The 21755-nt window shown below is 40.3% G+C and overlaps 1 protein-coding gene across 5 annotated transcripts in view; it reads left to right on the top strand.

The window, feature by feature from the left end:
- SGK3 (serum/glucocorticoid regulated kinase family member 3) overlaps nucleotides 1–21755 on the top strand; it is a 56023-nt gene that overhangs the window by 6555 nt on the left and 27713 nt on the right. Inside the window, exons 2-3 of one of the 5 annotated variants that reach the window (XM_014256033.2) lie at nucleotides 5351–5456; nucleotides 5811–5981. The exons of 1 other annotated variant lie outside the window; for it this stretch is intronic. The gene's annotated coding sequence lies outside the window, so the exon portion shown is untranslated. Of the gene's footprint in view, nucleotides 1–5350; nucleotides 5457–5810; nucleotides 5982–15268; nucleotides 15559–15601; nucleotides 15715–18930; nucleotides 19100–21755 lie in introns of those variants that run through there. 3 more of the 5 variants (XM_014256029.2, XM_014256055.2, XM_014256046.2) reach the window with 3 other exon arrangements.

Genomic DNA, 21755 nt, shown 5'->3' with positions numbered 1-21755 from the left:
ATACCTAAATTTCACCCTCCCAAGTCAGCCTTTGGTAAGAAATTATCTGTTGTCTTTGGAATTTTTGAGGACTAACAATTCTTTCCTGCCATCCTTTGGTTTTCAGAGCCCTGACAGAAAACAGATGAGGTTTCTCTGTTAGGGAACCCTTAGTTGTATCCCTTGAAAATAATGTGACACTTGTAGCAGTGACAGAAAACCAAACAATTACTGTCCTCTGGTGAGAGAATGTGGCCAGTGTGCTACAAAATTTTCAACACTCTTGGTGTAAAGTGTTAGTATCAAGAGTGAACTGTGCTGTTTGCAGTGAGGTTTTACATCTTGTGTATGTGCCCACACACATTATAGGTAACTCTAAAGGCATATACCAGATAGATTGGTTTAACTTCACTTTTCTTCAGAATTTTTTGGAGGTTGGCTGCCTCTTTAGTGCTCTTTTCATGTTAACTAATAGGTTATGTGATGGATGAATAGGATTCTTTATAGAATTATCTAAAACCAGGCACTGATTTATTTGAAAACAAAGGGTTTCTTTAGAGCTAAGTTTAAGCTGGCATTGCCATGAATCCTAGAATTATTCTACATTTAAATGAGAGAACAGTGATGCACTTGTACTTGAGCTTTGAACAGCAGAGAGCTGTTGACCAGAGACTCAGAGACTGCTGAGCAAATCTGTTTAGGTTCCTTTGCCGAAGTTTCCAAGCCTACTCTTCTCTCCTTACAGATGATGAGAAGCAAAGCTAAAAAGACACTATAAGTTGCGTTGATCAGTTTGTTTGGAGGAAGGCAAGTTGTTTGCAAGTTGTGTGATTCAAAAAATGTATAAAATCTTGCTCTGTAGCAATCTGAGCACATACTTTTTCTGTTTTGCTTTGGGGTGTGTGGGGTCTGGAGCATAGCAGCTAAACAATACCTCACTTGTTTATAAAAAACCTTGGGAAGAAGGGGTGAGAAAGAAGAAAATATTTACAGTAGCTTTCTACCCAATTAAAATCAGAAGGCAGACTGAAAAGGAAAGAGTTCATCTGTGGTCCAAGCCAATTAAAAGTAGATTTTGCTGCTTGGATGTGAACTTACACATCCGAGACAATGCAAATTTAAACTAGAAGCTTGACTTAACCTCACCAGTTCAGATGAACTTCAGATTTATGACTCATTTAGTTTTGGTCATAGCATCTGGGTGTTTAAGCACATTTTATGTGAATTGACATTAGAAATTCATAAACTGCCTTAAAATGTTACATCTTTGGAGTACTTCACCAGAATGTGTAAATAATGCCTGTCTTGCAAACACAGCTCTGCAACATGAGCTGGCTCAGATCCTCGTTAAGATATTCTTATGTTTTATGCCCTTAGACATTTATCCCCTTGTTTAATTATCTGGGAATAAAACCAAATTTGTGTAGCTTCTCTCCTGTATTAGAAGGTATCTTGAATTTCTGTGCAAATGCTTTAATTGTATTTGTTGATATTAGTTGAGATTGTTTGTGGGGCTTTACACATAAGATGTGGGTCTATTTATAAAGAATTGAAATAGAGGTAGAAGGAGGAATCTTATCACTTAGGGTTTTACTCAGAAATTAAACTTGTCAATGCGTGTAAAAATCAGTTCACTGTTTTACATAGGAGCATCACTTGAAATGACCTGAAAGAAATTTTATCATCAACCACTCAGTCAAATCCTGGATAATTATTCAGGGAACCATGTTGGATGCATGATGTGTACAGAGTAAGAAACAAAACAGTCCTTGAGAAGGAATCTGAAGGGGCTGAATATTTCAGAAGCTACAGAGCATAAGGAACAGAGAACAGCCTTGCAGCTCAGAATCTAAACAGGGACACACACAGACATGTGCACAGTTTGACACTTCTTCAGGAAAAGGAAGTTCATTGAATGAAAATATGTTGATATTAGGAACTGTCAAGGAGAAACTGGAATATTCTTTGTCTTGGTTACTGCTCTATGACTTGGTAGCTGTAAAAGATTGATGACTTGGGTGCTTGGCCCTTTGTTTTGGTTTTGCTGTTTTGATTCATGAGTTAGAAAGTCTTAGACATAGGTCCTCATTTAAAGAAAAGAAAGAAAAATTATTATTAGAAAAAAGAATAAAGAAAAAAGATTATTAGCAATGTTATTTTAAAGCAAATGCAGTCGCTAAGTTAAAATATTGTGACAGTTGTTCCAGTGTATTTACAGATCTGCCAAAGATGTCCATATGTCATATCAGATGTCAGTTAAATGGTCAATATGTTGTCTCAAATCAGTCAGTGCCTGGTTTCTAGACACTGAACACTGTCTCTCCAGTCATGCTTGTTGCTGCAAAACATTTAGATCAATCTAACAGTGGAGGAAGGCAGTGTTGTTCTGGTCCTCCTTTGGTCTCTGCCACATGGATGCCACGGTTAGTCCCTGGATTCCTCTGGTTTGGCTTAAGGTGAGTCTCTGTTACAGTATTAGTTCAGTTCAGGAGCTTGCTTTTGGAGTTCATCCCTTGTGGTTCGCTCTGCTGGGGGATCTTGAGCTGGATTCCTTTCAGATGAAGTAAGATTGGAAGATGTTCTTCAGGAGTGCTTTTAGCACTGAACCAGGTACAGGTGTCCTGCCCACAGGACCAGACTAAAGCTGACTTGAAGCAAAACATACAACCTGCCATGCCAACATGGGTCATGTGGGTGCTGCATCTTCAGCATCAACTGTTTTCCTCTCTGTGGATATGCTTTTCTTGTGCTGCATTACTTGCTAAGGTAGACATTGAAACAAAAACCGCAGCAAGAGTAGATCCAAGCACCTGGAGCCTGCCTTTTCTCTTGACTTCAGGTGCAGCCTCGTAAGTCATTGCTCATGAAAGTGTAATGCACCTCTGAAATGACTCTCCCTGCAAATGGCAGTCTCATTTTTCATCTTTGTTCTTCCCAGTTTCCTGCCTGTCACCTGACTTCCCTCAGTGCTTCTCTCTGTGTTTCTAAACCACGTTTTCTTCCCCTCACTTCTGGTTTACCACCATGGCATTCCCCAATCATTGCTCCCAGCCATAAGGTGCCAGTCTCAAGTGGTCTCTGCCCCATAAAGATGCAGTCTGTGTTTCATGAGGAAGTCTTTGCTTCAGCTGTTTTTAAAGCTCTTTCCTGGTGAAATCTCTTCCATTGCTTCCCTACCCTTCCAATATTTTTTTTCATGTTCTTGTCTCCCCTGCCCCAGTACTTACTAACCTGAACCTTTTCTGTGCTTATTTTAAGCTCATTTAGGACTTGTCCTGAAGAGACAATTCCCTTCTCTTTGAAGTAGTCTTCCAAGATAACAGCCACCCCTCAAGTGGGTTCCCCCCACCTCACACTAGCTTGTCCATCCCACTTCCCCGTAAGTCACATTTTCTAGACCAGTTTTCATTCTTATTTCTGTTCCCTACACGTTCACAGACAGGACCACATCTTTCCTATTTATTCAGACACAAACAGAATGAAGTAGAAGGACTTTTTTGAGTTCAGCAGATTATGCTCAGGCTTTCCATTCTACTTTATATCTCATAGCAATATTTGTCTTAGAACAGCACGGCATTTGTCTTTGTGACCTGCTGTAGTGAGGCCTTGTTTCCCATCCTGTATTTCCATATGAGACATTTCCTGCCTGTGGGCAGTATCTTGCATATAACCTGCTACATTTCACTCCATTCTTCCAGATCACTACTCTGCCCTGATGATGATATATTTAACCTTTGTTTCTTATATCCAGAGCTAATATTTATTCTTCCTGCATCTGTAGCCTGGTTGATAAAATACCTCAATGCAGTTTCAAAGCTTTTCTAAAGGGAAGGTGTGACATCTGTGATTTCTCTCCTACCTCTCTGGAAGGTTGTCAGAGGAAGTTAGCAATGTGATTGAACAAATCTCTTTTGGCTGTTACTTAGGATTATCTTCCAGGTGCTGCTAATTGATCTGTTTTGGATTGTTTTCCCCAGGAATTTGAAGCTAAACTGACTCACTGGGTGTTTAATATTCTTACCTGTTGTTTTTTGTTGCTTTGGTTTGTTTACTTGGGTTGTTTTCCATTGTGCACTTCCATTCACATTCTCTGTTTCTCTCCCGTTCCTCCTGAAATTTTACCTGTCATCTCTATTATTTATGCCAATCACTGCTTGCATTTGACCCCCTAGGTGAAGACTGATGTCCTAGACATGATAGTCTGCTGGGTGTCATCTCTCATCAGCTTTTCTCTGTGTTGACTAGGGCCAGAAGGTTCTCCTTGCTCTTAAGCTACAGTCATATTGATAATAAGGATTTCTTTTTGTTGCTAGTATTTTTTTTTTCATTATAATTCTACCTTAACCATGCTGATTCTCATATGTACTCCTCCAGATTTTATATTTATTGCTAGCAATTTGACTATGTTTTCACATATTGTGCCTGTCTTGACAAATAAATCTTATGCTACTTTTGTTTATTTTTACAGGGCACAAGCAGATTATCCTCTTGTATTGTTTTGTAGAGGAATTACTTCTTTTTTTTTCCCCTCTTAATGTCTCTTGTGTTCACATTCTGTTTGCTACTTTCTTGGACTCCCCCACCTCCCATTTAATGACGTTTAGTCAACTTTTCTTCTGAACTGGTTGCTTTCCATTTGTTTAGAAACAAAAATCTAAGGGATACGCTGCCTTTTTTTAATGTTAAAAAAAAAAACAAACTGATTTTGAAATAAAAGAAGTTCAAACTAAAATAAAGTGCTGTCAATTCACAGGCCTTTGCTCCTTGTACCGTGTGACTGTTGAGATACCACGTGGTAGTAGATTCCCCATTCAGGCTCTTTGATTTTACTTCTGAGTTGCTAGCTGTTCGATATGTACATTTGAGATATCAAACAAATAACCCTGGTGCTGGTAGGTGATTTTTAATGGCTTTGTTTTTGTTTAAACTGACTAGCCCTTTGAGTGCAAATAGCTTGTTCTTGCAAGGCTGTCATTGTGCTTGTTATCTGTCATTGTGCACAGTGACAATGGGTATACCATAGTGGGAAACACCAATTTAAAACCTTAGGAGAATGTATCCTTTCAGATTTACAGAATAACAGGATGGTTTGGATTGGAAGGGACCTTAAAGATAATCTAGTCTACATTTCTGGTCTGTAACCTCAGCCCATTTGTGGGATGGTCTGGATTTTGTTTCAGAAGTTGTTGATACTGTACAAAGGTCAGATGCTGGATCCAGATTCTTCCAACCATGGATTTATTTCCTTGGCTCACTACAGCAATGACAGTAGAACATTTTAACTGAACCACTCCGTCAGAATGAACGACTGATTGACATGGGTGACCTCAGCAACTAACTGAAATGCCTTCTCTTGCTGTTTTGAATGAAGAAAGCTGTACTGCATTCCGCTCCCAAGAGAGAACTGACTCTGGATGTTCACCCTTGGTGACACCAGTGATGCTAAAGGCTTACCACTGACTTGCTTCACATCCAGGGTGAGTGAAAAAGGCACCTACCCTGCTGTGAGAAGCCCCTCACTTCAGCACTTCCTCTGAATTAAAGCTGTGACATGTGCTGAAACACTTTGAAAAGAAAAGGATCTGGTTAAAATGGAAGACAAATTCCACAATTTATTTGTTCAGGAGATACTGACAATTATTCTCTGACATAGTTTTTTGTTAGTATCCGATTTACTTACTTTCATGGTAAATTTGTCCCCTTCCCCCAATATATGTTTGGGGTTTTTTGTTGGGTGGTTTCTTTCCTTACAAAACAAAATCTCAAAATAGTTATTATTATTTTAGTTATAAAGGATTGTGAGTTCTGCATGTTTTCCTCTCTCCTTCCAGACACTACAGGAAGTCATGATGGTCTTTCCTCTCAACTTTCCTGGACACACAATAAAACGAAAGTGAATATAATCCCATCTAAATTAAATAAGAAATCACAGCATCTTGTTTTTATACTCACACAATTCTAGCATTCATAGAGGTGTAGTCTGGCTCTACCTGTCCACCATGGTAGGCATATTAATGCTTTCAAATTTTCTTTTATGTGAACTGTCCAAAATGTCTTTTTCTTTGGTGTTTGTTTGATGTTTTGTTTGTTTACTTTTTGTCTCACTCAACCACTGGTCCTTTTGTTAGCTGATAGAAGTTCTGTGGCTTCTTGTTTATCCCATAAATTGCTCTGGCTTGTGTGACTTGGGACATCCTTCCCATAAACCAGATTTGAAAACGTGGTACAAGTTTAACTGTTCAGGTTCATGTTATGGTTTAACCCCAGGTGCCAACCAGCTTCTCGCTCACTCCCCCTGTCCTGGTGGGATGCAGGGGACAGTTAGAGAAAGGTACAACCCGTGGGTTGAGGTAAGAAAAGTTCAAGAATTGATATAAAGTAAAATACAATAACAAAAACAATAATAATAATAACAACAACAACAGCAAATGAGAACATGGAAGGAGAGGAATAAAACCCAAGAGAATGAAATGATGGACAATACAATTGCTCACCATGCCCTGACGCCTAGCCCATCTCTGAGCAGGGATTGGTGGCTCCAGACCAATTCTACCAGTTTATATGCAGAGTATGATGTTTTAAGGTATGGAATATCCCTTTGGCCAGTTCAGGTCAGCTGTCCCAGCTGTGATCCCTCCCAGATTTTTGTGCATCTGCTTGGTGGCAGAGGATGGGAACCTGAAAAGCCCTTGACTTAGGGTAAACACTGCTTAGCAACAACTAAAACATCAATGTGTTATCAACACTGTTCTCATACTGCATCCAAAACACTGTACCAATTAATAGAAAGAAAATGAACTCTATCCCAGGTGAAACCAGAACACCATACAATGCATGCAATGAAGTGAATATGAAAAACTTAATTTAGCAACTATGCATATAGGAATGCTGGAAATAGGAGTCAGCAGTAGAAACAGCCAACTTCCTTACTGTGACTTTAAAAGAATCCTGATTACTTCTGCATTTCTCTTCTCAAAATTAGTCATCATTCCTGTAAGAGTGAGAAATAAACAGTGGTTGTATTTTCTGACTTTGGACACGCTTCTAAATCAATCAGGGGAGGTAGATGGGTGAAGGATGAAAATGTCCACAATTACCCCAACTTTGTTTTAACAGAGGTGTGTGGTGAGGACCTTTGGCTGGACATTACCCCAGACTCCCTAGGGGAGGTGACCGCAGCAGCAGGCAGGTGTCCCCCAGGTTCTGGTGTGGCAACAGTTGCTTTTGGGAAGGCATAAATTGGTGACAAACAAATAAAAAAAAAAAGAGCAGCGTAGGCCTGGGAGAACCACAGTTATATAAAGGTGAACAATGAAACACTATTTCTCAAGTGGGTATTTTGAAGGGCTGTTACCACAACACTTTTTAAATAAATGCAAGGTACATTTGAATCGGAAGCAATTTGGCATAGCAAACTGCGACTGACTCATCCCAGACCTGAAACAGAGCTGCTCTGACACAGAGAGGTCTTTGAGTGCTTGCACGGGATGTGCTTCAGAGACCCAGGAGTGAGAGATATTAGTATCCTCCTCCAACACTGCTCCTATTAGCATCCACTAGCATGGTGCACATTCCAGTTAGAAGATCCTCATTGCCATTTGCATCCAAACAGAGATTGATCATTGCAAGCTTCTTGAATCTTACAGAGATTCTATACATATCCCTGTTTTTATACCAAGGCAGTGACAACATATTTATTAAGAACTTCAGTGCAGGAGATGTACGTCTTGAGTTCTCATGGCTTTACAAAATCTTTTATCTTCTTTCTACAACAAAATTTTTTCTTTAATTCAAAGATTTATAAAAATGTTTAATGAACCAGGTTGACACAAAGATTGCCATGTAATTAGAAAACTGTGACATTTTGCTCTTTTGTGTTCTTTTGCAAACTTCAAATTGTGCTGTCATCTACAAAAACTACTTTAATTTTGTACAGTGTTGTTGGAGAAAACTGTAGTTGGAATAAGACTTGCTTTTGATACATCCAAGAGCGGCTTGGATTGTGTGCAGGAACATTTTCTTAGGAAACATTTGAGTAATTTGAACAATGACTTCAAGAAAATACCATGTCTTTTAAATAATCTGGTTCCTACCACCCCTTTTAAAATGGCTGTATGTACATCAAAGCTTAATTTCAATAAATAAAATTTTGTGATAATTTCTACTACCTCATAGTCCTGCTCCATGCTGTATCCTACAATATCTTGCCTCGTTCCATGTGGTCCCTACCCTGCAACACCACAACACCTAACATCAAAAAACTGTTGACCTCAGATACTAAATACTGCCATGTTCTTTTTTAAAGCTGCATAATGGAACAGTGGTCTTGAATTAGTATTGAGATTAGATGGATTTATGTAATTGTTGCTTATGCTCCATACTTAGACTAAAAATATTCCATTAACTGGCTTCTGCTAGATTTCCATATTATAAAAAGAAAAATAAGTTAAAGAGAAAATTAGTGTAGTGGAGTCCAGAAGTTGATCATCTGTACTTGCTTCTTGTTGTATTGGTTTTACCTGGTATAAGAGGACCATATGCATCTTTATGTAAAATATTGCTGATGTATCTTCATATAAATCCTTCTGAAACTCACTTAAAAGTTCAGACCCACATGTACCCTTCAAACACTGTCCCATAGTTCCCAGGATAGAAAATGTGAAAATGAAAATGTTCTTGGAGAATAAAAATCAGACCCTCTGGCTAGTAGATGAATGTACTTCTTTTGTGTGGGTCAGGAATAGGGTTGGAAATCTGGCACACCTGGGAAATTCACTAGATAGACAGTAAGCAAAGTAAGGTCAGCAAATAATAAACTTTTGAAACAGTCTTAAATTTGTGTCCTTTTTAGATTATAAAATACATCTTCCTGCTTTGGTAGGTTGGGATTTTTTTCATTGTTGCTACTTTTTTTTCTCCTCTGAGTTGGTGTATAACAATACTTCGGTGGAATACATGTGTCTCTTGCCATAAACAGTTTGTTGGAATTATTACTAGGATTGCAAAAACAAATGTGGCCTATTCTGTAGATCCTAGGCTGCCTTTAAAATGCTTTTATTTTGGAAAAATACTGTGAACCTTTTGTGAGGATACATACACATCCCAAGTCAAAGCCCTTGTTCAGTTTCTTTTGACTAGAATACCAGTAAATAGCTTGAAAATGCAAACGGGGTCCTTGTGTTCTTGCTCATCTCCACAATTTGAAGAAGAACTCTTGACATTCTGGGTAGACCCCACCTACATAACATTGTGTGCCAGAGAACTTGTTTACCAAAGCATGTTTGTTCACCCCAGCCTGTATTTGCAATTCTAGTAGAACGTGCTGTAGCTGGGATTCAGGAGGCTGAAATAAGAAACATCCATACAGAATTACCACTTAGAGAGATTTTTTCTTTTATACTTAGCTTTGGTATACCTTCCTGCACAAATTGCTCAGATCTCCTGGAAACTCAGAGACTTGACCTATTTTATAGAACTGTATTTATAAATGGAATTCCAAAGACTCTTTGTGGAGAGCAAAATGCAGGTCATACAGTGCTGTCAGTTGGGAGGGGTTTTTGGCAATTTATACTTTATGGGCTGTATTTGATAACTTCAGTTGCACAGTGTTTACCAGTCCAGTAATTTATTACTGTGTTTTATGCATGTCTGCTGAAACTAGTCCCAGAACATGTCAGCATGTACCAATAAGATGTCTGTGTGACATGTCAAACACATGTGTTGCTATATGCCTATAAAGCAGCTGGGTATCTTTGTCCTTTTGTTATCTATATATTCCCTTTCATTATCTGTGTATTTATCCTTGTAGGACTTGGTAGTAAGCCAGGTCCAATGTGCTTCTTTTTTCCTTGTATTTTTGGAACCCATGTAAATCTTTTGTGCTTCCATATGAGCAGATGGAGGTGGCTTGAGGCAGTATCCACACTGTGGGTCTCTGAGATAACTGGTGACTAAGGTAAACTAGGCTATCAGGAGTTCAGCATTGACACTGTTCTTCTTCTGGTAGCTGAACTAGTTTGTGGAGGTTTCACTTGGGTACCTGCTCCAGACTGCACACTTGCAGTGAGTGAGGGCAGCTGTATGGCAAAAAGAGATGCTGGCCCTGTGCCCTCTGATAGCGGTGCTTCTCCTAAGGACACAGCTATGGCTGTATGATGTCTCCTGGTGGAACCCTGCCAGCTAATGGAGTGATAAGTGAACAGGATGTAAACAGCAGGGCTTGGGTCAGACAGTTCATGCGCACTGAATACACCGTTCACTTTAAATACCTTGCATGCTAAGTAATTTTTAGAAACTAACCTGAGAAAAAGTAATCGATATATGGTAACAATAGTACATTTTGGTGTGTGCATGAGGGAAGTAAAGAACTTGAAGAGGATGAAGTCAGGAAAAGAGAGATACATGTATTGAAATTGCAGATATGGTATTTCACTGCCTGATACTGCTTTTTTACTTCGAAATTTCAGCGTTCATTTATGTCTTGCTTGTGTACTAGTGCTCCTTTTTAGTATATGCTTCAGTTGATTTAAACCAGTTTTCTTTGAGCTTCTGTGAAGAATTGCTTTGATGTGGTGCTGCTGTCATTTTTCTGGTTCATGTTATACACACTCTGTGACGTTCATGAAATGATGCAGTTCATTACGGTTTTTCTATAGTTTTTCATCATTTTGATTTGTGGTGTTTGCTATGCTACGGGAGAGTCCATGTAGTGTTGTTGCAGATCGTGGTTTTGATATTCATTAACCTCTGTGCTTCAGGACATTCTTCTTGTAATATGTGGATCATCATCTTTGTGTCTGGAGTGCTGGAAAACTGGCAGTTCACTTTGTCGCTATGAATGAAGCCTCCTTTTACTTGCCAAGTTCTTACGCTTTGTCAAAAGATAATACTAAATCTTTCAGCCGTGTTTAGGTGGCTTGTGGTAGTTTCTGGTGGGTTGGTTAGTTTGCTTGGGAGAAGGGGTTGAAGTATATGTTTGCAGTGAATCAGTCTTTTAAGTATTCATTTCATTCCTTCAGATTGAAAGACTGTCATATGAAGACATTCTGTAGCTGATCTAGCATACAAAAAGAAAGTAGGGAAAAAACCATTTCCTCTGTGCAGCTCATGTAAAACTGAACCATTACTCAGACTCCTCTAATAAGCACAGGCATGCAACTATGAAAATGAGTTAAATGAAATCTATTAATATGCCTATATTCATTAAGTGTTACAAAACCAGCTTTGGTAAAGAACAGTTAGCTGGTGATACTGTTGCTTGCACCTGCATTGTGAGCTTTAAATCTTGCCCAGCTGGCATTTCTTCCACAGTTCTCTCAGGCTTTCAGTTAGTTCACCTTCTCACTGAACATCTTCTCTTTCTTGATGTTGTCCATGGCAGCCTGTGTTTTCTGGTAATCTCATGAGTCCAGGGAGTCTAACAGGACACTGTTTTCTCCAGTACACAACTCTGGGGTGCCACACTGCAGTGCTGAATGCCTTGTCCCAACTGGCCCATGCCCAAGCCTCTTCCTAATCAGACGGTGGGGTATGAACATAGCCTAATCAGCTGCCAAACAAGAGGCTAGAAAGCAGTGTGAGAGCAACTCATAGAAGAGGGCAGGTGTATATCTGTCTTCACATGTTTATGAGGTCTTTGTGGCAGCCAGAATCCCTGGTGTCAGACAGTATTTGCCCAGAGTTGCTGTGCCTGTGTCACTGTGAGGCCCATCCATTGCAGCCTGAGGCCTTGCCAAAAGGGCAGTGTCCTCAGACTGCTCAATGCTGTGCAGTGGGTACAGCCTGCTGAGGGCTGGTTTCTTTGGTTAAAACAATTGGCACATACAGGGTTAACTACAGTGGCCATGAATTGTTTCCAAAATGAAGTCTTAAGTTCAGGGCTTGATGGGCTAAAGGCTAACAATAATTATTTTAAAAATTGCTTCATATTTATTACCGTATCATGTTTGGACAGTTTTAAATAGACACATTTGGTTTAATTGGAGTTAACTTTTGGCAAGATACTGCCACAGAAGAAGATTTAATTCCAAACACCATCTCATCTTAATGTGCAAACCTCTTGACTATTAACAGTCTGTTCTGGGGCAAGGAGCTTGTGTTTTCCTTAGTGTGAGGAGTAGGATACAAAGCTTGGTGTTAACAGAGATAGGCTAAGATATTCCTTTGAAGATGCAAGGACTGAAATGGAAAGCTGTGGTGTTAATGTTTGAAGCTGACAGTGCAGTAATGATTTTGTTGCTCAATGACCTGCTGTGTTTTAGAAGTAACTCAAATTTTTGGACCATGCTTGTTGAGTGGTTTGAGCTGTGCTTTTTGTGCGAATATTTGAATATATACAAAAGATCCACAGTGTATTTATATGGAACAGTATCCACTAGCAAAACTCCTGGCTGCATTTAAACAAGTCATCTGTATTTCTGCTTATCTTTGTCTTACAATGTTTTTTTATGCTCTGTTTTTTCTGTATAGCTCTCTTGATGTTATAAAATGAGATTTTTGATCTTTGGTCAGGGACAAAGTTTTCGTACTAATTTAAGGACATTTTCAGTAAAAGCAGAACTGAATAGTTCATGTTGTTGCTACCTGCTCTTCCTGGGCTTGGAGAAATATGTTAAAGGTACTCTGCATTTCTGTGATCTCTTGTATTTGCAATGGTTTGAGTTGGGTCCTTCATTTCTCCTCCCTTTTCTCATATTTTCCACCCCCACCACCCAATCATTGATATTCCTTGAGCAAAGGCTTAAAATAGTTGGGATGGCAGCACAGTACATGGATTTGTAACATTCCTTAGAAGCAAAGTACTGCAAAGCAGTGGAAATTAGATTCTCTATGTGTATTACTGCTCAGAAAACATAAATGGGGAATGCAAGGGAGTTCCTGGGGACAAAAATGTCAGAGTGAATGCTGACCTTTAACTTCACTAAAAGGCAAGTTGAGTTCCATGCATTTCTCTGCGGGCTATGCAGTTAACCACCAGGTATCCACCTTAACATTAGAATATTAGCCTTTAAAAGTTCATCAAGCAAATCTGTAAATTACATTTTATTTAAATTTTAGGACCTTAACAGTGTTTTGCATAGTATGATGCAGTAGACAGATGAATGTGCTATGGAATCCATTCAGGCAAATTACAATTTAAGGGTATGTACCATGTTGTTAATCTCTAATTACCTATGCCAGAATAGGGAGAGGAACTGCATAAAATTAACTGCTCAACAGCCTAGTCTTCAGAGGGATTTTTAGTGTGAGGAAGGGAAAATAGCTGCTCTTCAGTCAAAGGTTTAGGGCTTAGACTGTGTGGACAGGGAAACAGAGTTACATTATCTCGAAGTCAGGGTCATATTCTCACCTTTCCTGGGTTAAGGCTGTACTGTAAATCAGTCCAATAGCTCCATGTAACTGATCTGCTGACAAGTGAATGATTAACTGAAAACTATCAACCAGACAGAAGTGGAACACTGTTCAACAACTGCAAAGTAAAATAGCTCTTGTATACAATTACCTGACTAAATTATTTGCCAATGAGTTATTCTGACTGAAGCTCAGAAGCATTCTGGTCTGGGGCTCACCACAAGAAGTCCTAACAAAGGTTCTTTAAAACTTCTCCATGAATGCAGAAGCAGATCTTTAAGCAGATCTGAATGAGCAAGAGAAGGCTGTTGCTACAATGCCAAGTCTCAGTATCTGGCACTACCTATCCAAAACCACAAAACTCCAAAATCAGGAAAGGGCAGGTTAGGATGGGAACATTCCTCATTTCTTCCTGCATGTACTCTACTGAAATGGAAGCTTGTGATCCAGTTGACTTGTAGCTTGTGTGTACACAGTTACAACACATTAATCCAAACACTGACGTATTTTAAAAACTGCCAGACTGCTTCTCTGATTTGTTTTTGGAGAGTGCTTGGATGACTGTCAGTGCCTGACACATGACTGTAGTATTATGCAGGAGTACTTCTGCAGCAGGACTGTTCAGAAACAGGATCTCTTGAATTGCTCCTTGCCAGATACTTGCCAATACCTGTGACTGTTGAAATGAGCACTGTCATGTCCCGTCAGGCCCAAATACAAATCTTGTGAAGACAGGCCTGTAGAACATGTGGCTTCTCCATAATCAATAGAACAGTTCCTGATGACAGCTTGTGGGTTTTGGGGGATACCCTTGTGTTAAATCGGTAATACACTGGGGTGGGCTGCAGTATTTTCACACTTGCTCATTCTTTACATGGCTGTTGAAATCCTAAGAAACATTTCAGGTATTTATAGGGAGGAAGCTAAAATGGCATAGCCTTTAACTCATCCTGAGTGTTACATTTGCATTAGATATTCCCTGCCTCTTAAGCCTTCTCTGAATGTTTGAAATCATAGAAGATGCTCAGTAAACATGAGGGTTTAACTTAATGGGTGTGGTGGTCTTTCTGTTAAACAGAATCCATGCTAACTCCTGTTTGTCCCACACTTTTAGATCTCTTTAACAAAATAAAGTGAGGAGTGATATTGTCATTAAAGCAGCTTTTTTTTTTTCTCTAGAATTTGTTGTTTGTTTGGTTTTTTTTAATAAATGTTTTATGGCCTCAATTTGCCCAGGAAAACTTACCAAGTTACACGTCATTTTAAGAAGTCAGTTCAGTTTTAACGGGAGTATTGAAACTTACTCGTGAAATTTCAGAGGTTGCAGAAATAGTTCCCTAAATGGTGTTAGGTATCATACAAACCTATGTCAAGTCTGTGTTATTGCCCCTGCCCATACAGAACGAGAGATGCTGCTGGTTGGTTTAATGACGGCCTTGCCGGTGGATTGTGGGCACCCCTGGACACACTGAAGAGTTAAACTGAAACCCCTCGTGGGCGCAGGGGTGTTCTTAAGTTATTTTTACCAGAGCGTTGCTGTTTTTCCAGACTTTCTGTGGGGAGCCGCCCAGCAGAAGCGGGAGCATCCCCCTAGGGGCTGGGGAGGGGAGAAGGGACTGAAAGCTTGTGATTAGGGGAAGTGGAAGCTTGCCCCTAAAACACAAAAACGTTTTTTAAAAGATTGTATTTTAGTGTAGTTATATAGATATATAGATATATATATAGGGCGGGAGGAGGACAGGATCTCACCTCCCGGCCCCGTCCTACAGCCCGTGGCGAGCCGGGGTCTGGGTTCCGCGGAGGGCTGCGCGGGCGGGCGGGCAGCCTGGCGCCGCGGGCGGGTAGGGGCGGGAGGCAGGCAAAGAGACAGGGAGGGAAGGAGGGAGGGAATAAGAGAAGGAGGGGGGGGGAGAGAGAGAGAGAGAGAGGGCGGCCGCAGCCTCCGCGCCCAGGCGGAGCCGCCTTTCCCTTTCCCCGGGCGCCGAGCCCCGGGCGCGTTATCCTGCGGGGGCGGGCGATGGCCGCGCGGGGCAGCGGCGGCGGGCTCTGGGCCGCGGACGGGAGGAACGCCTTAACTTCCTAGAAGTCCAGGAGCCGAGAAATAGTTGCTGGGGTGAAGGCGAGAGAAGCTTGGTTTCGTCCCCGAGGTCCTCGCGGTGCGGTGAAGCCGCTGGCTGCGCCGGTGAGGAGGAAGGGGAAGAGCGGCAGCAGGAGGAGGAGGAGGAGGAGGTAGGTGCGGGTCCGTGGTACCCAGGGAGGGGAACCGGGACGGCTTCTACGCGGTCGTTCTCGTCCTTCCTCGAGTGCTTCGCAGCCAGGACGTGCAGCTGTTTCTGGAGAGAAGCACTGAAGCGTGTTAGGCAACGCTACTTTGTCGGGATTCAGGTACCCTTGAGGAATTTAATTTTGTGGAGGTTAATTAAAAGGCTGTTGTAAAATACTACGGTTAAAGCTCTTTTGACAGCTCGTCCATTTGTTTTCTGTGTGTGTGTTTATGTGAGTTTTTCTCCTCCAGCAGCTCATAAAGGTGTAACTGCTGCTTCTAAACGTGCAGTAGTTTTGCAGGATGAAATGTGCCTTTCTTATTCCCCCATTAAACTTAGAATACGTTGTCATGCGGGTAGTGCGTTTCATCACAGCACAGCGGTGTCACCTGAATGCCCTTATGGTTCTTCCTGCACTGAAGATTTCTGTGAATATCACTTGCTGCAGTGTCCTTGTAGCTCAGATTTGTTTATAACTTCTTTCAGACATTTCAGGTGGTTTTAGAGACACACACAGAATGAGACTGTCTTTTTAAGGGTTGATGTTACTCTGTTTTGGATTCTTCTAACAGTAGTGTTTCAGTCTCAGTGTCTAAATATAGTTCTGGCTTTTTTTTTTTTTTTTTTTCTCCTTCACCTGCACATCAGTCTCTTCAATGACTGTAATATGAACTAATGGTAAAAACAGAAGCTGCATATGGAGGAGTATTTTCCTGAAGGCTTTAAGATACTTTAGATTTCAGGAAAAATTGTTACTAGGTTTTGGAAAGCATTTTGGAAAGTTCAGTGTTATTAAGGTAGTCTCCATACATGGTATTTCTTAAAGCTAGAAAACTGACCTATTTCTTAAGATATACTTTGAGATCCTCGTTTAGATCAGAAATGCAGCACAGTTGACGTGCCCATGTCAGTGAGAAGTACTGGTTGTTTTAAAAACCTTGTCAAAGCTGAAGAAGTAGGTACTAATGGTTACATGATAATGTAACATAATAATAATAATAACAGCAAAATGTTTTAAAATTGCTTTCGAATTCCCACCTGTGATGTAAATTGCAGCCTCACCACATCTGATGTTGTTGCACCAAATTTTGTTTTATGTGCATAAGCCACTAATCTGTGAATCCTTACAAAGTGCACCTTCTCATTCTCTGTGGAGCACACAAATATGTAGGAGTTCAGTGTATGCTCTTACCTGTGGGAGTCTGTAAACTGAAGAATGGACATAGAATACTTGCTGTGGTTGCACTGATGTAACATGATGAATCCACTAACTGGTGGTGGGTGAACTGGACATGCAGTTTGTATATTGCTAAAGGGTCTTTCTCTTGCTTGCCTTTTATATTCCAGTGTTTAAGTTGTTATCTTTTCTTTATCCAACAGCCTCATGGTTCTAGGCAGCCATCAATTTTGTAAGGCACAGATTTCAAAAGTGTGATTTCTGGATTGTGGCCTGTAGCTTGGATTTACATATTTCATTATGTTATTATCCAGCTATATTCTGTTATATGGATTTTACCCTTTTGCTGATTACAGTACATAAAATCCCAGAACTCTCTACATAGTCAATGCGTTAGCAGTAACATCCATCTTAAACAGATTGGAATTCTGTATTTATGTAGTGAAACCAAGGGAGAGCAGTTGGTGATTTCTATTGAAGGTCATGTAGAACATGTCCAGCATATCTGGAACTGAAATGCGATGTTCTCTTGTTTAATTTTTATCCAGAGGGGTGAAATGAGGCTGGATTATTTGCTTGGTGTTCACTGAAGTCTGACTGCCCTCTTATGTAGAATTGACTATGTTGCAGGTGGCTGCTGTCAGCTGTCTGTAAGACCTCTTCAAAGTAGCTTATGGTGCTGCTGCTGCAGTTCTTGAGCTGTGCTATCCTTAGGCATCTACATTTAAAATTTAATTGGACCTTGCGTAGGCAGACTGAGAAAGCACACCAAGAAATGTGCAGGTATCAAATGTAATACAAACTGGATTTTTTAATATACTCTGTTGTTTGTGTAGATTGAACCATCTGAGGCACATAGTGGTCCTTGTGGATACTGTGGACACAGGCTAAAGTGGAAATTATTGCAGAGATGTGTTCAGGATTAAAAGACAGCTGCCTCTTACTGGCAATATTTGTTCTTAAATATTTGTTCTTTTATTACTCAGGGTTTGCTTACCACAGCAGAGAACCTGTGTTCCATCATGTAATAAATATGAATGCAAATAGGTCTAATCCAGGCCATGAATCTTGTTACATGCCAGTTTAAGAGTAATTTATTGGGGCTTCTTTTGGGAGGTGGGGCTGAAGGGATGTTCTTGGGTGCAGTACAGCTGTGGGAAGTTAATGTTTGCCTGACTTCTCCAAAGTAAATTTGATAGAGACAAAAAGAGGGTAATTACCTATTTCATTCTTGTGGTAGCATTTTCACTTTACTTGCACTCCTTTCCTCTAAATAGAAAGATTCAGTTGAATTGGACTTTGCCCATGTTGCTGCAGAGGAGTGGTGCTACTAGAAATTTTAAAACTGCTAGGTAGTGGGTGGATGTGTAAACAGGGAGCAGGCTTTTTTCTTTATACCAGTGGCTGAATTCTCAACTCCCTCAAATTGTTCTTAGAAGGGAGTGTGGAGATAAGCCAAGGATTGGCTAGAGTATTTTGGTTAGTGCTCTCTTTTTTTCATTCAGGTGAAGTCTCACTAGAGGTCTACCCTGGTGTCTAGTGTTACTGTATTAAAAATTGTGTGTAATGTGATATTTAAAAGGATGTCTTTTGTGAATGAAACCTGTTTTCTCCAGAACCTTGTTACTGAACAGCTTCTGGCCATCCCTGTCTCTTCAGATTAGCAGTCTGTGTTCTGCTTTTGACTTTTTCTGAAGCATTTGATTTCACATACAGGCCGTCATCCTGTATTTCTGTTGCACTGAATATCTTGTCTCCTGTTTCCTGTGTGTCAGCTGCCTGTCTGGTAACAAGACGGGGATACTATTTCTCCATAGAGAGGTTGAGAAAAAGTTGACTTTCTGGGTTTTCTCCAAGATTGTGTAAGGTGCAGTGATATGTTGAGCCATTTTCTGTGTATCTGTGGAGAACACTGAGGAAGTGATGAAAAGTATGCCAAAGTTGATACTTTCTCTAAAGTTAGAAGTGTTAAGGTAGTGTTTATAATGAATAATAGGACTGCCTCCTGTACCTTGCTTTCAGTTTCTTTATATGCAAGTTGTTTCTGTAACTGGTATCACAGGTGAGGTTTTCAGCAGCTGGTTTAATGATGACTCAGCCCCAAACTAAGTCCTTCAGGGTAGATGATTAGTGTATAGGGAAGTGCCTATACACTGTTCCAGTGGATATGGATCCTGGTGATTCGTCCAAACGTGCTTGCTGGGAGAGTCTTTTGGGAGTTTTGTCTGTTCTTGTCTCAGCTTCCCTTGTGTTACTCGAAGAGTGAGTGTGATTTGCCCTGGCCTTAGAGGTATTTACGGCAATGTGGCAGCAGCTGGAGAGGTGCCAGGTGAGTACACAGCTACCTAATCTAGACTTGGACATTCTAGGCAGAGGCTGAAGCATAAACACCCAGAAAAAGATCTTCTGATTATACAGTGATAGGCCATTACCATTTTAAAAAGAATAGAAAATGTTTCAGTCCAGAATAAAATAGTCTAATTAAACTTCAGAAACCTTTTCTAATACAGTTTACTTATGTAGAAGAGAGTAAAAGGAGGATGGCACATGCTGCTAAACTATGTCTTATTTGCCTGTTGTATGCAGGTATTAGGCTACACAGAAGATTTTATAGTCGTTTGTGGGTGTAGTAGATTTGTGTATGCTCTCATGGTGTCAGGGTTCTGCTATTGCTACGCTCTTGCTTCACTGCAGGTAAGGGTCAGCCTGAGGATTGATGTTGTTGTGGCTTCCTGCAGGAAACAGTGAAAATACTGCTGGCTTTTTGACAGCCCCCATGGAGAGGATGGACAGTGTAACTGTTGATAGGCTTGAAACTGTGCCAGGAGAACTGGTGACTTCTGATCTACTCTAACTTTTTCTGTGTTTTCTCCTGTTCCGGGTCTCCATACTGTAGCAGCTTAAGTTTTAGCTGTTTCTGGACAGCACTGGTCTCAGCATTTATCTGTCTTGCAGGTTGTCTACATTATCTTCATCTTTCACTGGTGGTCAAGTTTGATTTGAGGGGACTTACTTTGATATGTGCTTTTCTGAAGTTCCCTTCCCTTTTGGTGTGTTACCAAAGCTGAGCCGAGGGGCTGCTTGTTGTTAGTTCCAGGAAATGCTGTAACCAGAGGTAAAGATGTCTCTGCTGACAGTGTCTGTTAAACTCACTTGTACCTGGAATCCTTCAAAATGCTGCAGCTTCCACTTTTGCAGCTGTGGATAAAAACGTCTCTACTGTTTTCTCTGCATTATTACTTAATGTAGTTATCACAGCATTAGTGGTTTTACATGCTATTTAAACTACAGCTGTGTTCCTGACCTGTAGCATGGTAAAGATTAAGGCAAGTCTGTCCCTATTTCTTTAGTCAGACCTACAGTTCAGATGTAAGAAGCTCTCAGGAGCTGATATGCTCGAGGCAAATAGAAATTGAAAGAAAGCTCTGATCTGCTGGAGCTTAGTGGCAAAGTGAAAATGCAGTTCTTCCAAGTTTGTCAGTTCAGCTTAACGTTGGTGACCCAGGCACGGTTCAGAGGAGATGCCTCAGGGAAAGAAAATAATCACAGCCAGTGATCTTCCAGGCAGCTTACAGAAAGAAATGTGAACATTACAGTTTTAGCTTCTCAGATGATTTATTCTTCTTCTCCCCAGTAAGATGAACTCTTCCTGAATTAATCTGGTTGACACTTCCTCCTTTTGTTTTTTAGAGATCTTTCAACTTCAGATCTGAAATAAAGCTCAGTCTTCCAAGACTACAGCTTTTAATCTGTACGGCTCCTGTACTGGCATTTAAAACTCTAACACTAAAAATAAGAAACTGAAGGGATGAGAGAAATACAGCCTGTGTTGTGAAAATGAGTGTGGGCATCTTGGAAACCTTTGTAACGAATGTTGGTTTGCAAAAGGAGAAGGACAGTGAGTGACATTAATCAGGGAACACCTAATCCATTTTAAAGCTTTACTTGTTTTTCTGTGATGAGCAGTAAGACAGATAAAACACAGGGGCTTATGCTCAGTTCCTGATACTGGACCTGAAGTGGCTAAAGATTGACACAAGTGCTTAGTAAAGCACTAAGTAAAGTAAAGCTGAGACTTAGTGAAGTCTAAACTTAGTGAAACACTTACTGGAAGTGGTGTTAGTGGAGCTCTTATGATGGAGAGGAGCTCAGTTAACCTTTACATCTCAATTTTAGTATGTGGCAATGGGAAAGGAACACTCTTAATCTCATGCTGATATAAAGTTGTGGAAGGTGTGCCTTGTAATAAAGCTTTTAACAGTAGCTTTCCAAAGGAAAATAGAAACCAATTTGAAACTCAAGGTCTGTGTAACTGGCTTGAATGAACTGTGTTCTAATCAAAAAAATAAAGGTGGGGGAGAAGCTTACTGCTTAACACTATAATTACCTAATTGGTGAAGAAGGGAACAATCAAATTAAGGTAAATGCAGTTGTAGCTAAAAATAATTTTCTGAATATCTTGCAGTATGGATGATCTATCACTTGGCTGTGATTGTAAACATTCCTTTAGTGGTTGTAAACATTCCTTTTTGTTAAAGTCATCAGCTAGATCTTTGAAAATTAACTGAATTTTAAATGGCAAGATGAGAAATAACAACATGAAGTTTGATGATCTGGCTCTTGAGAGCAAGAAAAATAGTCAGTTGACTGACTGAGACTAGTTGGGTACCAAGAACAAATCTTTTCACTGGATTCCAGGGGCTTTGGCCTTTGTGCCAACATAAATATGGGTGTCTCTCTAATAGCAGAATTGCATGGGATTAGTTTGTGCTTTTTTGGAAATTTATGATATGAAATACAGAGTTCACTTTTATACTTCCCTGTTATAAGAAAATAGGGAGTTAATGTTGAACTGTGTGCTCCTATTTCCTCTGGCTATTTCAAAGAGAACTGAGGTCCCCCTCTTTCTGAAACACTCTTCTCATGTTTGTAAGTTGATCAGACACATCTTGTTCTAAGCACATCTTGTGCTGCATTTCAGCAGA

The sequence above is a fragment of the Pseudopodoces humilis genome, chromosome 1 (assembly GCF_049639895.1).
Source record: "Pseudopodoces humilis isolate 2021_Gansu_Grassland_sample_001 chromosome 1, ASM4963989v1, whole genome shotgun sequence".
In the NCBI taxonomy this organism is placed as follows: domain Eukaryota; kingdom Metazoa; phylum Chordata; class Aves; order Passeriformes; family Paridae; genus Pseudopodoces; species Pseudopodoces humilis.
The sequence above is the reverse complement of the archived record's forward strand: the minus strand, read 5'-3'. Positions and strand labels throughout refer to the sequence as shown.